This window comes from Schistocerca americana, chromosome 5 (genome assembly GCF_021461395.2).
Source record: "Schistocerca americana isolate TAMUIC-IGC-003095 chromosome 5, iqSchAmer2.1, whole genome shotgun sequence".
Taxonomy (NCBI): domain Eukaryota; kingdom Metazoa; phylum Arthropoda; class Insecta; order Orthoptera; family Acrididae; genus Schistocerca; species Schistocerca americana.
In genome coordinates this window covers 384,030,754-384,046,977 of record NC_060123.1, presented here as the reverse complement: position 1 = coordinate 384,046,977, position 16,224 = coordinate 384,030,754, and positions in this window count along the sequence as shown.

Here is a 16,224-nt window from a genome sequence, read left to right as displayed (position 1 = left end):
AACAAATCGAATGCAGCCATCTCTTTTAATTCCGCTGGAGTGATAGGAAACAACGGTTCTCTGTGAGAAATAGTTGGCAGCTTAGCCTTTTGACATAATTTGCATTTGGCAAGAACAAATCGAATACGTTTTTCCATATTACTGAAGTAGCAATTTTCTCGTAATTTATGAAAGCATTTTCTGGGACCAAAGTGTGCATAAGTGAAATGTGTATACCAAATCAATTTATTACCCCACTCATCAGGAATGCAAACTAACCAAACATAGTTGTCAACCGATTTTCGTTTAAAAAGAATATCATAGCGAACTAAATAATACTGTCTAATCGCTACGCTTTCCTTTCTCCTCCACTTCTCCTTAATGTCCTTCGAGATTGGATCCTTGTTTTGCTCCTTAGCGATGTCCTGGAGCGAAGACGAAATAAAATTTTCAAACGCAACACCTTGAATATACATCAAACAATAATTGTTTTCTTTGCAGTCCTCTTCAGCACTTTGATTCAAACCCATAGGTGCACGTGATAATGCATCAGCAATAATATTTGAAGAACCCTGTATGTAAACAATACTAAAATCAAATTCCTGTAGATACCGCACCCATCGTGACAATCTTCCATGTGTTAATTTTGTTGTCATAAGAAATTCCAGAGCTCGATGATCGGTGTAAACCTTAGTATGTCTGCCATACAAAAAGATGCGAAATTTTGTGATAGCCCAAACAACAGACAAGGCTTCAAGTTCCGTTATCGAATAATTCTTTTCTGATTTAGAAAGAGCACGACTTCCGAATGCAATAGTTTTCCGTACTACAACGCCGTTTTCTTCTATCTCATGAAATAAGTGTCCACCTAGGCCTTTGTATGATGAGTCCGTCACCAAACAAAAATCTTTAGATAAATCCGGATGTGAAAGAAGTGGAGCAGCAACTAAAGCATCACGAAGTTGTTCAAATTCTGATTGAGCTTCCTCATCCCAACACCAATTAGAATTCTTTCCAGATAGTTCTCATGAACGAGGTGTGGCCAAATTGTCCAATCTAACAAAGCGTCTAAGAAAATTACAGACACCAAGGAAACTACGAACATCACGTTTTGTGGTAGGAACAGCATAATTACGAATAGCGTCTAGTTTCTCTGGATCAGGAAGAATACCTTCTGTAGAAACAATATGACCAAGAAACTTCACCTGAGAATGACCAAATTCCGATTTTTCCAAGTTCACTGTAATGCCAACTCTTGCAAAAACACGTTATAATGAATCCAAAATTTTGTTATGCTCACTCCAAGAACGTTTAGCAATAAGGATATCGTTAACATATGAAGTAATATTGTTATGAAGATAAACAGGTAAAATTTCGTTTAAACCACGAATGAATGCTGCTGAAGATACAGTAAGTCCAAACGGTAATTTCTGAGATCACTTTTTGGTAAAATAGTCATATCCGGTCACTCTTTACCGACTCCTTTTCTAGATAGATTGATAGTTGAAGAGTTATTTTGATAGATACAGAGAATAGTAAAAGAGTAGGCAGCAGTGCAGAAAACTAAAAGGGTATAGCACCACTACGGCTCGGGGCCCTATGCACGCTACGGCCCATATTCACTTAGTGTAGTGAATCCCCTGATGACTTAAATAGCCACAAATAAATTCCAGTTTGTGACTTAGTGGCCAATTTGGTGGAAGTGCGTACATAAATTGATCTAACAGTGAACATGGATATATGTCATTATAAGAATTGCGAAAGATCTTAAAGTTCCGAACAGTTAAAAAGTGTTAATTGTCAAAGTTTTCGCCTCGTGGCGATAAAGACCTACCGCGTCTGTCCCAGTCCGAATGTCGATTATTGTGAAGTTCTCGCGTCTGCCGCTCTCTTGTTGCATCTGGTAAATGAAATAAATTATTTTCTTCAAAACCCGCTGCTATCGGTGATTCAAAAATTTCTTCTACTGTCTTTTCCTACGATTTCGCTTTCAGTTTGTTTGACTTGCTTTGGTAACGCCTCAAATCCCCTTTTAACGCGTTCATTAAATTTTCCCTAATTTTCAACATGTTTATTTATATTCTGGTACTCTTCTGTTTCTGCAAATGGCAATGGAGCTGTATCATCTGAATCTCTGTCCCCATTTAAACTAAGATTTGTCACTTTATCTGAAATCTCCTCAACTCTTTCCGATAAGTCACCTATTTGTTCTTTCTGTTTCTTTACGTCTTCCGTGTCGCGACTCGGGTTTCAGTATTGACACATTTAGTAGTTAACTGTTCACATTGTTGTGTTAGGTTATTTATTCTGTCATTTGGTACGGATTCCTCGATTCTGTCATACATTTCTTCCTTATCGTGTGCACGTTGAAGATTTAACTCTGAAAATTTTTGTACTATCGCGCGATCTCTTTCTTCCTGTTCTCTATCCTGTTCCCTTTGTCTAATTTCTATTGAAACTAATCTATTATTGTGAGCATCCAAAATCGTTTTTACTTCTTCTCTAATTTCTTTCTTTAATTCATCTTTCTTGTTTTTTAAACATGTCCCTATTCGTGAGTCTAACCGTGCTTCCATTGTTCCCATCTCTGTTTTTAATTGAGATCCTAACTGTGATCCCAAATTTAATATTGCACTCATCAACTGCTCCATATTAACTTGTTCGAAATTCTTTTCGCCCCTAACATTTCCCGTAAAACTAACTTCCTTCGTCGTAGCTGTAAAGCTATCTGTGTTCGATACTATTCCAGAATCTTCTGTCGTTAATCTCGAATTCTGTGAAATTTTTGATTGTGAAAAATTTTGAACTGGTTCCGGACTATTTTCACGGCTTATTAAATTGTTTTCTACTTCATTATTCATCATACTATTCTCCTGTGTTGGCGAGTTCGCCATACTAACAATTTCGTTATTCTAACTATCCATTATTTTTGCCTTTTTCATCGATCTCGTAACCATTTACAAAACATATAAAACTCGTCACTATACGAAAATTACACACAATATAACACTTTATCACCAACAATACCATTCACACGAAGTGCTTCCCGACAAACACAATTAACGAACAATTAAAACCTTTATAATTGCACAAAATTATCAAACCCGTATGCGAGACATAAAAAATTAAATTCTGCAAAAATACCATTAGAAGAATGCCAAGACAACTACAATTCACTTACCAAATCTACATATGCAATATAGACTACAGTTACTTCACTACAAATTACTACAACAATACTATTGTCTGCTATTTTTACTATCGGAGGATTTCCAAGGGACGATCTGAAGCAGCGGTCGCCACGTGAATGGGGGCTTAATTATTATGCAATTTTTTTAGTAGCTGTGTGTCCGGCTACGAAGTCTCGTAACCGGTTGGCCCTGACTAGTATTAGTACGCAATCTGACTGTATAAAACAACAATAAAGAATGAAAGCAAATTTCCGTTAACACAATTGATTAATTAATTCCCCTGCAACTATAAAAGTTACGAAACAACAAAGCACAAGTGTAACTGTTCTCTGTGTGGAAGTGTGATTCAACGTACATGTATCTGGCACGGTTCTTCCTCAACACGACAAGATATTTTAAACACCATTTACAACGAACTACGAGGGCAGTTCAATAAGTAATGCAACACATTTTTTTTCTCGGCCAATTTTGGTTGAAAAAACCGGAAATTTCTTGTGGAATATTTTCAATCATTCCCGCTTCGTCTCGTATAGTTTCATTGACTTCCGACAGGTGGCAGCGCTGTACGGAGCTGTTAAAATGGCGTCTGTAACGGATGTGCGTTTCAAACAACGGGCAGTGATCGAGTTTATTTTGGCGGAAAACCAGGGCATCTCAGATATTCATAGGCGCTTGCAGAATGTCTACAGTGATCTAGCAGTGGACAAAAGCACGGTGAGTCGTTGGGCAAAGCGTGTGTCATCATCGCCGCAAGGTCAAGCAAGACTGTCTGATCTCCCGCGTGCGGGCCGGCCGTGCACAGCTGTGACTCCTGCAATGGCGGAGCGTGCGAACACACTCGTTCGAGATGATCGACGGATCACCATCAAACAACTCAGTGCTCAACTTGACATCTCTGTTGGTAGTGCTGTTACAATTGTTCACCAGTTGGGATATTCAAAGGTTTGTTCCCGCTGGGTCCCTCGTTGTCTAACCGAACACCATAAAGAGCAAAGGAGAACCATCTGTGCGGAATTGCTTGCTCGTCATGTGGCTGGGGGTGACAATTTCTTGTCAAAGATTGTTACAGGCGATGAAACATGGGTTCATCACTTCGAACCTGAAACAAAACGGCAATCAATGGAGTGGCGCCACACCCACTCCCCTACCAAGAAAAAGTTTAAAGCCATACCCTCAGCCGGTAAAGTCATGGTTACAGTCTTCTGGGAGGCTGAAGGGGTTATTCTGTTCGATGTCCTTCCCCATGGTCAAACGATCAACTCTGAAGTGTATTGTGCTACTCTTCAGAAATTGAAGAAACGACTTCAGCATATCCGTAGGCACAAAAATCTGAACGAACTTCTCCTTCTTCATGACAACGCAAGACCTCACACAAGTCTTCGCACCCGAGAGGAGCTCACAAAACTTCAGTGGACTGTTCTTCCTCATGCACCCCACAGCCCCGACCTCGCACCGTCGGATTTCCATATGTTTGGCCCAATGAAGGACGCAATCCGTGGGAGGCACTACGTGGATGATGAAGAAGTTATTGATGCAGTACGACGTTGGCTCCGACATCGACCAGTGGAATGGTACCGTGCAGGCATACAGGCCCTCATTTCAAGGTGGCGTAAGGCCATAGCATTGAATGGAGATTACGTTGAAAAATAGTGTTGTGTAGCTAAAAGATTGGGGAATAGCCTGGTGTATTTCAATGCTGAATAAAACAACCCCTGTTTCAGAAAAAAAATGTGTTGCATTACTTATTGAACTGCCCTCGTAATTGAAAAACCAGAAATACTATAATTTCGCATAGAAACCAGAATTACAGGTCTAATGCATGAACACGAGCCAGATGCTTTGTTGACTGAACCTGTGACCAAGAGGCATTGTCATTAAGGAAATGGGAAATAAAAATTTTTTTCACCTCCATATATATTGACGAAAAATACACTGTGATCATTGCAACATCTTCCATCTACACATTACACCAACCGAACAGCATCTACTGTCTCGCCCAATAGAACAACAACTGCACACGACATGCTCTCACTAGTACTGCTCTCGACATCCTCTCAACAAGCACTGCCCACGGCAACATCAGAACCACTACTGCCCAGTGGAGGCGGCGGTATAATAATCTTTGGCGCAATCTCTGGCGCTGTGACTCAGTATAGCCACCTTTCACTACATCTACGTGATTACTCTCCTATTCACAATAAATTGCTTGGCAGAGGGTTCAATGAACCATCTTAAAGCTGTCTGTCTACCGTTCCACTCTCGAACTGCTCGCGGGAAAAACGAGCACTTAAATTTTTCTGGCCTGATTTCTCTTATTTTATCGTGATGATCATTTCTCCCTATAGAGATGGGTTCCAACAGAATGTTTTTGCAGTCGGAGGAGAAAACTAGCGATTGAAATTTCATGAGAAGATCTCGTCGCAACGAAAAAGTCTTTGTTTCAATGATTGCCACTCCAATTCACGTATCATGTCTGTGGCACTATCTCCTCTATTTCGAGATAGGACAAAACGAGCTGCCCTTCTTTGAACTTTTTCGATGCCATCCGTCATTCCCATCTGATGCGGATCCCACACCGCACAGCAATACTCCAGAATCGGGCGGACAAGCGTAGTGTAAGCAGTCTCTTTGGTAGATCTGTTGCACCTTCAAAGTGTTCTGCCAATGAATCGCAGTCTTTGCTTTGCTCTACCCACAATATTATCTATGTGATCTTTGCAATGTAGGTTATTTGTAATTGTAATCCCTAAGTGTTTTGTTGAATTTACATCCCTCAGATGTTTGTGGCTTATCGCGTAATCGAAATTTAGCTGATTTCTTTTACATCTACATCTACATCTATACTCCGCGAGCCACCTTACGGTGTGTGGCGGAGGGTACTTATTGTACCACTATCTGATCCCTCCTTCCCTGTTCCATTCACGAATTGTGCGTGGGAAGAACGACTGCTTGTAAGTCTCCGTATTTGCTCTAATTTCTCGGATCTTTTCGTTGTGATCATTACGCGAGACATATGTGGGCGGTAGTAATATGTTGCCCATCTCTTCCCGGAATGTGCTCTCTCGTAATTTCGATAATAAACCTCTCCGTATTGCGTAACGCCTTTCTTGAAGTGTCCGCCACTGGAGCTTGTTCAGCATCTCCGTAACGCTCTCGCGCTGACTAAATGTCCCCATGACGAATCGCGCTGCTTTTCGCTGGATCATGTCTATCTCTTCTATTAATCCAACCTGGTAAGGGTCCCATACTGATGAGCAATACTCAAGAATCGGACGAACAAGCGTTTTGTAAGCTACTTCTTTCGTCGATGAGTCACATTTTCTTAGAATTCTTCCTATGAATCTCAACCTGGCGCCTGCTTTTCCCACTATTTGTTTTATGTGATCATTCCACTTCAGATCGCTCCGGATAGTAACTCCTAAGTATTTTACGGTCGTTACCGCTTCCAATGATTTACCACCTATGGCATAATCGTACTGGAATGGATTTCTGCCCCTATGTATGCGCATTATATTACATTTATCTACGTTTAGGGAAAGCTGCCAGCTGTCGCACCATGCATTAATCCTCTGCAGGTCCTCGTGGAGTACGTACGAGTCTTCTGATGTTGCTACTTTCTTGTAGTACTCATGTGAATAACTTCACACTTTTCTTTATTCAGGGTCAATTGCCACTTTTCGCATCATGCAGATACCTTATCTAAATCATTTTGCAATTCGTTTTGGTCATCTGGTGACCTTACGAGGCGGTAAATAACAGCATTATCTGTAAACAGTCTAAGAGGGCTACTCAGATTGTCTCCTATGTCGTTAATATAGATCCGGAACAATAGACGACCTACAACAATTCCTTGGAGAATGCCGGATATTACTTCTGTTTTACTCGATGACTTTCCGTCTATTACTACGAACTGTGACATTTCTGACAGGATATCACGAATGCAGTCGAACAACTGAGGCGCTATTCCATAGGCACGTAGTTTGGTTAGAAGACGCTTGTGAGGAACGGTGTCGAAAGCCTTGTGGAAATCTAAAAATGTGCAATCAATTTGACATACCCTGTCGATAGCATTCATTACTTCATGAGTAAAAAGAGCTAGTTGAGTTTCACGAGAATGATATTTTCTGAATCCGTGCTGACTATGTGTCAATAAATCGTTTCCTTCGAGGTACTTCATAATGCTCGAACACAGTATATGTTCCAGAAACCTACTGCAAATCGATGTTAGTGATATGGGTCTGTAATTCAGCGGATTACTCCTACTTCCATTTTTGGGTAGTGGTGTGACTTGAGCAATTTTCCAGTCATTAGGTGCGGATATTACTGTGAGCGAGCGGTTGTATGTAATTGCTAAATATGGATCTATTGTCTCAGCATGCCCTGAAAGGAACCTGGCTGGTGTACAATCTGGACCGGAGACCTTGCCTTTATTAATTGATTTAAGCTGCTTTGCTACACCAAGGACATCTACTTCTATGTTACTCACCGTGGATGACTACAAACTAGAGGTTCCGAGTGAAGAATCCCGCTGTACCCTGTGGCAGTCCGATGGAAAGTTTTCGAATTTGGCGAATGCCTGAAGAAAGTTACCATGCCGTCGCGTGTAGTGTCAACAGTGAGGTATCGAGCAGACGGTCATACGAAATGGTCGTGATTTTCGTGGTCAGGGTGAGGTTCCCTCATTGCGCCGAAGGAAACGCTAAATGTGGAATGATATGCACACATTTTACAGCAGTATGTACTGTGTACAGCAGTGGAACTGTTCAAGTACGATGAATGTTTGTATCAGCATGATAGTGCTCCAGGTCATTAAGCAACATTTCTGAGTCATTTCTGCTTCGCGCCAGACCCCAATCTCTGATTTTAGCTCTTGAGGATGGCTGGGCTGGCATTCCTCCACAGACATCCAAATACGTCATTGAAAGTGTCCCTGGCAGAGTTCAGGTCTTCATAAAGGCGAAAATTGGGCACATCCAACAATAATAACCACAAAAAATTTGTTAACGTATTTTTGATAAAATATTGCATATTTTGGCCAACTGCCTTGACGCAGCAGTAACACTGTTGGCTGTCACTTGCAGGGGTGACCGTCTGACGAGCGCCGTTGGCAAGTGGAGTGCACTCGGGCCTTGTGTGGCGATTTGAGGAGCTACGTGACGTCACGAAAAGTGACTACGGCAGGGAGAGCGATGTGATGACCACACGCCCCTCTATATCCGCATCCAATGAAGCTTCTCGGCTAAAGGTGACTCGGCGATCGGTCAGTGCGGTTGAGTCTTCCGAAATCATTCCGGACGGAGTTTAGTTAGTGTATATTACACGAGATATCTACATTCGACTTCTTGGAATAGCCAAACAAAATACTCTGAAAACAACTGCTCTGCCTTTAGTTTACTCGTTAGTTGGATACTGTTCACCTGTATAGCTCAACAGTTCACACACACAGGCTATGGAATACATCTCGCGTACGAAGACGGCAAGTTCTCGTTCGGTTTTAAGCAATAATACGGAAGAACCGGTCTCTTCTCGTATACGATATCATACAGAAGGGTTCTGAAATAAGACTGAGATCTCAGCCACTAATCTGGAGAACCGCGATGAGGCCTGTTAGCCAGCGCTTTCCTTCCTGTGTTTGCCTCGAAATGTATATGCTGTTTAGGCTACATCTTCTCAAGCCACTACCTGTAACACTGCCTCCCATATATTTTCATTGTTTTCTTAGCAGATTCTCTGTGGCTAACATTGTTCTTCTGTAATTTTTACACCCTATGAATTATGATAGCTTACGATTTCGTCCAGTGCGGTATTTCCTTTCCTGCTGTCTTTTTCTGTGTAACTGTTTGCCATGGAAATCCCGGAAGATGTGTTGCGCACTCAGCAATCTTTGGCTCACTAAAGGAGGAAGACCAAGGTTTGAATGTGGACGGGGATGAAGAGTAAACACTGATATTTAGTTTCGTCCCTTCACGCACGGTTATACTAGATTCGTGACACATACATTAATATGTTGCATTTTAAATATGAATGAACATGGAAAATAATGTTAAGTGATCACATGTCTGTTGAAGGAAAGGCGGGCAGTGAACTACTGTGACACTGTTGTTTATTACTTTCACTGGCATGTTAATTGGAGAGCGTTAGTAGATTCAGAGTAATTTGCTCTAGATCTATCCATATAACGGCGAGTGGAAGGGGAACTGCTAGATCGTACTTTTCCTTACACCATGTTACATCGTATTACTATTAGATGAATAACAATAATCAACCGTTACATTTTATGTTTGTTTATTCTTCTCTTATTTTTGTGGTCTCGGACAAAAAACGGTTCAAATGACTCTGAGGACTATGGGACTTAACATTTGAGGTCATCAATCCCCTAGAACTCAGAACTACTTAAACCTAACTAACCTAAGGACATCACACACATCCATGCCCGAGGCAGGATTCGAACCTGCGACCGTAGCAGTCGCGCGGTTCCGAACTGAAGCGCCTAGAACCACTCGGTTACCGCGGCCGGCTTGTCTCGGACAAGCAACACATATTCCCAATTATGTTGCATATAAAAAACTTTCTCTCTTGTCATATCCATTAGATCCGCTTTTAAAAACAAGTTATCACAATAGCATCCAATGGTGATGTACGTATACCTTTGCCAATGGCAGAACATAACTCTCTCCTGACTGTTAATCAAGTCATACTATGCCAGACTAATCATCTTCGTGTTTGTCTACAGAAAGGAGAGAAACGTAAGAACTTAGGCAGCGATGCGCGTACTATCTTGTCTTGTGGCTGACATCTCAGGCAGAGGTCAACTGCTGAATTATTACTTGACATTTTATTAAAAACTTTACGAACATAGTTCCAACCCATAGTGGGAGAAGAAAAGCATATGAAATGCTACAAAACACATTACTTCACGTGCTTGTTTCTGTTCCTTTAGCACAAAAATTGTACGTAATCTGGCATAAACTGCTATTCTGAACGATGTGTACTCCGTCCGTACAACAAACCCGTGTGTTGCGAACTGTATTTTAGAAATACTTTGTATATTAGGTATTGTATTGGATTCCCGTCACAGATAACAGCACAGTATGCGTCATTAACGGTTCGTTGGGAAGCAAAACAAGTTTTTACTTGATAGTGTCATTATTGGTGGTGCACCATGCAAGTGTTAAAACTTGGTTCCCGCTTTTCCTCCAATGCAAATGTGTACCACCTCTGGCGGCGAACGCAACGCCCCTTCACTTTCCACTGTTGATCCCCAACGTCTTGTACTGAATTCCACGGGTGGTAATCCCGCAGATATATCTTACTGCAACTCTAAGTGGACTCGTCAGGGACATTTTACTGCTGTAACTTCATTAGGAAGTGCTCCGCGGAGATCTGTGACCCATTAGCTTCTGGAGCCGACAGGAGGGGGTTTCCGACCAACATAAATATCCTCGTAGCGACAGCTGGAGGAGGAGCACATTATCTCAGCTCCATTCCGACTTCTGTAGTAATCTCCTTCTTTATCTCTCAAGGAGTCTTCCACCATGATCATTTCAGTCAGAGGAATCGCTTCATTCTTTATATTGCCTTGCCTCACTTTAGCACTGCCTGGACAAGACACGTTTCTCTTTTATGTTCAGGCAATAACCGAAATCTTTCATTTGTTCTACTGCGTAGGATTGTCAACTTGCTTTTCATTATTTCATTATTTTATTATTTCCAAGGGTGTGCACAATTTATTTACTGACATTGGTGTATTCACAGCCGGAACAGACGTACCGTCAGTAGTACACAGAATGAACGGGCGTGACTAGGAAGTGTAAATTTAAGTGTAGTTGTGGCTACATTTACAGTGATGCAAGAATATTCAGTGTCCCAGGTAGTAGAATACGGAAAAATATCTTAAAGTAGTCTGATCCATCACTTCCCCAAGGATTGCAAATTTTAGAGCAGTTTGATTCGGTTGCCATAGCGGCCGATAAGTGACCCGGTACCGATTTGTCGGGTCGGGTCGCCCCTTGCTCGCGACCGCCCCAAGCAGCCACAACAACGAGCGCGCACACAGTCTCGTAGACATGTTAACAGGCCGGTGAATTTAGTTACGTTCAAAAATGGTTCAAATGGCTCTGAGCACTGTGGGACTTAACATCTATGGTCATCAGTCCACTAGAACTTAGAACTACTTAAACCTAACTAACCTAAGGACATCACATAACACCAAGCCATCACGAGGCAGAGAAAATCCCTGACCCCGCCGGGAATCGAACCCGGGAACCCGGGCGTGGGATTTAGTGAAGTCTTGCCCTAGATGTTTTGCTTGCTATCAAAGGCAGGATTGCCCATCACGTAATGCTACGTGTTACACGTGTGGAAAGAAAGGCCATGTCCAAACAGTTTGTATGCAACGGCACAAAAACGCCAATTTTGCCCGCCCTCAGAAAAAAAGCGGGCTCTAGCACATGCAGTAAACGCTGTGTTTTCTAAACCTTCAACGGGTTCTGACATAGGTAAGATTAAGCTGTGCCTCCTTCTCACCCTAGTGCTGTGCAACGGCATTCTAACAAGCTATTTGTCTCATTACGAATTGCTGGCCGTCGTGTGGACTTCCATTTAGACACAGGTGCCTCAGTAACTTTACTAAATCGTGCCACGTACGAACAGTTAGGCTGACCACACATTTCTAAATCTAACAAACACCTCACTGCTTACAACGGACAGGAAATTCCAGTGTATCGGCAGTATAGTTTGCCTGACACTTACAAATGTCACACTAGGACAGCGAATTTCACTGTGCTGAAATCAAGAGACTTTGAGAACATATTAGGTTTACATGCCTTTGATTTGTTTGGCCTTAGCATCCAAGACTATGTACTTTCCATATCAGCTTTTGCACCGAAAGACAGTGTCACTACCTTGCTTAAAATTCCTGAACAATTTTCTGAAGGGATGGGAAAAGCTAACAACTTTGTAGCCCATGTTACATTGAAAGACAATGCACAGCCCAAGATTTTCCTGGCCCGCCTCATTCCAATTGCTTTAAGAGACAAAGTAGCCAGTGAATTGAAAGAATTGCAAGATAATGGTGTAATTGCTCCCATTCAAGCTAGCCAGCGGGCAAGTTCATTACTTTTGTTGACTAAGCTTTCTGATCGCATTCACATTTGTGTTGACCTCAAGTCTACATTCAACCTATAGACAGTAATAGACATTTACTCGTTACTTCGCCATGAGGAACTCATGGACAGGCTTGGTGCAGGATGTTACTTTTCTAAGTGATATCCACTTGCAAATTCCATTGGATGAAGAATCACAGAAAGTGTTCGTTGTAAATACAGACTTAGGACTTTCAAGTATTTGCGTTTGCCGTTTGGTAGTGCTTCTGCACCCGCGATTTTTCAACTTGACTTGGAACAGCTGGCTGTTAAAGTGCCATTTTGTTCGCACCACAGGAACACATTGCCAATTTGCGTGTTCTTTTTCAGAAGCAGGACTCAAGTGTCGTCTAGAAATGTCTGACTTTTTCGAACTGAACTACAGTACTTAGGTCATGTGATAAACAGTTAGGGTGTGCACCCACTCCAATCAGCTTTGCTTGCAATCCGTGACCTGCCAGAACTGTCTGAAACCGAGCGAGGTGGCGCAGTGGTTAGACACTGGACTCGCATTCGGGAGGACGACGGTTCAATCCCGCGTCCGGCCATCCTGATTTAGGTTTTCCTTGATTTCCCTACATCGCTCCAGGCAAATGCCGGGATGGTTCCTTTCAAAGGACACGGCCGACTTCCTTCCCCGTCCTTCCCTAATCCGATGAGACAGATGACCTCGCTGTCTGGTCTCCTTCCCCAAACCAACCAACCAACCAACCAACCAACTGTCTGAACTGCAGTCAGTACTAGGCGAAACATACTGTATTCGGTTCATACCGAATGCCGCTCAGATCGCTGCTGCATTCCGTCGCTTGCATCGCAAAAATGTACCTTTTGTGTTTACTCTAGATTGTCAAGACGCATTTCAGAAACTCAATAACGCTTTGCTTAGTGACAGATGTTTAGTGTATTTTGATCCTGCCAAGCCAGCTGTTCTGCAAGTCAACGCTTCTTCCTATGGAGTCGGCGCTTTGTTCTCGCACAGAATGGTTACACAAGACAGACCCACTGCTTTTGATTCGAAGTTGTTAACTCAAACGCAATGCAATTATTCTCAAAAAGAAAAAGATGCTCTCGCTATTGTGTATGTTGTGACAGAATTCCATCACTATTTGTAGGTCGTAAGTTTTATTTACTGTCAGATCACAAGCCATTGCAGACCTTGTTTCATCCTTGAAAGCCGGTTCCCACACGCACCGCTCAAAAGTTGCCACGTTGGGCTTTGTTGCTTTCTCAGTATCAGTATGAAATTGTGTACAGACCTACAGCAAAGCATGACAATGCAGACGCCCTATCTCACCTTTCGACTGGCCCGTACTTTGATTTCGATACATTTGCCACATATTGTTCCCAAATCGATAAGCACGACTCTGAACTGCTGGAATCCTTTCCCTTGCACTACAGAAAAATAGCACAGGCCACGGAAGCAGAACCAGATTTGAAGATTTTGTTGCATTACATTCTCACGTCTTGGCTTCGTTCATTGAACACCCTAACCAGAACTCAGCTGTGCGCCGATATTTTGCAGGTCGGCATAACATTCCGGTACAATAATGTGTAATTCTAGTTAAACATGACAGTGAACAATTGCGTGCGATTATTCCCACAGTGTTGCAAAAGGATGTGTTGCGATTGCTCCATCAAAGACATTGGTTAATTGTTGGCACTAAACAGTTAGCGCGACGGCACTGTACATGGCAGGGCATTGACACCCATATTGAACAGATGATGTCACAATGTCGCGCAGGCGCGGAGGACTAATCCGATCTGCCGCAGACATTCTCAGTTTGGCCTAAGACTGAATCGCCACGGCAACGAGTGCACATCGAATTTGCAGGACCGTTCGGGAACGCTCGTTGGCTAATGGTGGTAGACTCTCTTAGCAAATTCCCATTAGCGTTTCCTATGAACTCTACCACATCACGTAGCACCATCCAATCGTTGTCGTCAATGTTTTGCATAGAAGGTTTGACAGAAATACTTGTGTCGGACAAAGGACTACAGTTCACTTCACATGATTTAGGACAGTTTTGTGAATACAACTCCATTCGTCAATTCACAAGTGCTCCATTTCAACCGCAGTCCAACGGAGAAGCAGAACGCATCATACGCACTTTCAAACAACAGATAGCCAAGCTTCGCACCACCCACACACAGGAAAGGCGCCGAAACTCTTTCTCGCCTCCTATCAATCCCACCCACGAGACGGACCATCATCGGAGGAACTTCGGCATGGCCGCCGCCATCGGACACTACTACACTTGCTACACCCACCGCAGCATCCGGCGCCACCTATTGTCCGTAAGTATCGAGTTGAGCTGCGCGATGTTGTTCCTTTCAGGGTTTATGGCAACCGTGGGCGCTGGGAAAGAGGCTTGATACAGGACTGCATTGGCTCTTTTATGTACTTAATTGCAGGTCACGATGGTTTGCAGCGTCGCCATCAGAACCAAATTCGAGCATGTCATTTGCCCCGTGATTCTGGTGCTTTTCTTCCCCAACATTCACAACCTCACAGGACCGCGTGGCCTTGCGGCCACTTGCTGGCGCCACCAGAGCACCCCAGGAGGAGAGGATGGACGAAGCTCAGTCGCCCTCCCCGCCCCCCCCCCCCCCCCCCACCGTCTTCCCTGCTCTCGGACCCAATGGACCTGGACCTGGACCCGCCATCGCCGTCGCCATCGCCGTTGCCGTCGCCGATGTCGTCCCAAGACACGCCCTTAGGCAGCAGTTTCCAGGAGGATTCTCCTGTTCCCTCGCAAGCCAGATGGCGGGGTACCTTGGTAGTATGCCGTCCTCCACAGCAAAGGCTCTCAGCTCATCTCCGTCTTAGCAACTGCCTCCTTCACTGTTATTGTTCGCAGCCTCCCTACACGACAACGGTGCGGCATTTCGGGGGGAGGAATGTGCTGGCATAAACTGTCACCAGCACACCAGTTGGCAAAGAGGTGGCGAGAAGGTTGGTAACAGGCGCTGGAGCAAACGTGATTATCAGGAGCGACGCCGCTGAAAACAGACTCGCAAATAACGAGCTGCCTACGCCCTCTCGATGGCCAGTATTTAGTTCCTTGCCACGGACCGGAGTACTCAGACACAGTTGCAGGTAGTCGCCAAGCGAGTTACAGACAGTCACCCCAGTCGCAGTTGGAGTCAAAGTCGCAGTCAGTCACAGTGTACAGCTCAGTCAGTCAGTACTTAGCGACCTAGTGTACATAGTGGGACGTGTACTTCACCAGCAGTGAGGTTAACGTAGACTATTAGGGAAAACTTGTTTGACAACAGCTTGCTTAAAGATAAGTAGCTTTCTGTTCTGAGAAACCTCGTTAACATTTGTGTGCAGTTGTGTTGTAGAAAGAGGATAACGGCCACGAAACAACGACCTCTCCTTGCTTCCCGTGGTGCAAGGGTGGCAACGAGGCAATTCAAAGATACAAAATAATGAAATCCGTCGAACCACGAGTGGTCTATTGCGACAAGCGATGTGGAACCCTAGCGACAAACTAAAACTAAGTCCTTCAGATAGAGCTATGATACTAAAGGCATTGAAGTTAGTCTTAGGTGAATTCTTGGAATGTGATAGGAAGGTGGAACGGCAGGCTATTCAGGGAAAGAAGAACTGATTGTTCAGTGTGCTGAGTGATGAACGTATTGACCGCAGATGCTCAAAAACTTTTAACGTGATTCAGCGGAAAGTATTATGTTAACTGTTAATCGGACTTGAAAATTGGTTATTACATAATGGTTGCACGAGTGTAATTACCAAGGCGAAGGTAACACTGTTACCAGACAGAGAGTAAGGTATTTTTGGCGAAATTATTTTCCACTTTGTTAAAAAGGAACATTGAGGGTTGTAGAGCGTTGAATAATGGGTAATATCATTTGTGACTGTGGTACAGGGGGACAGTACATTAAAAATG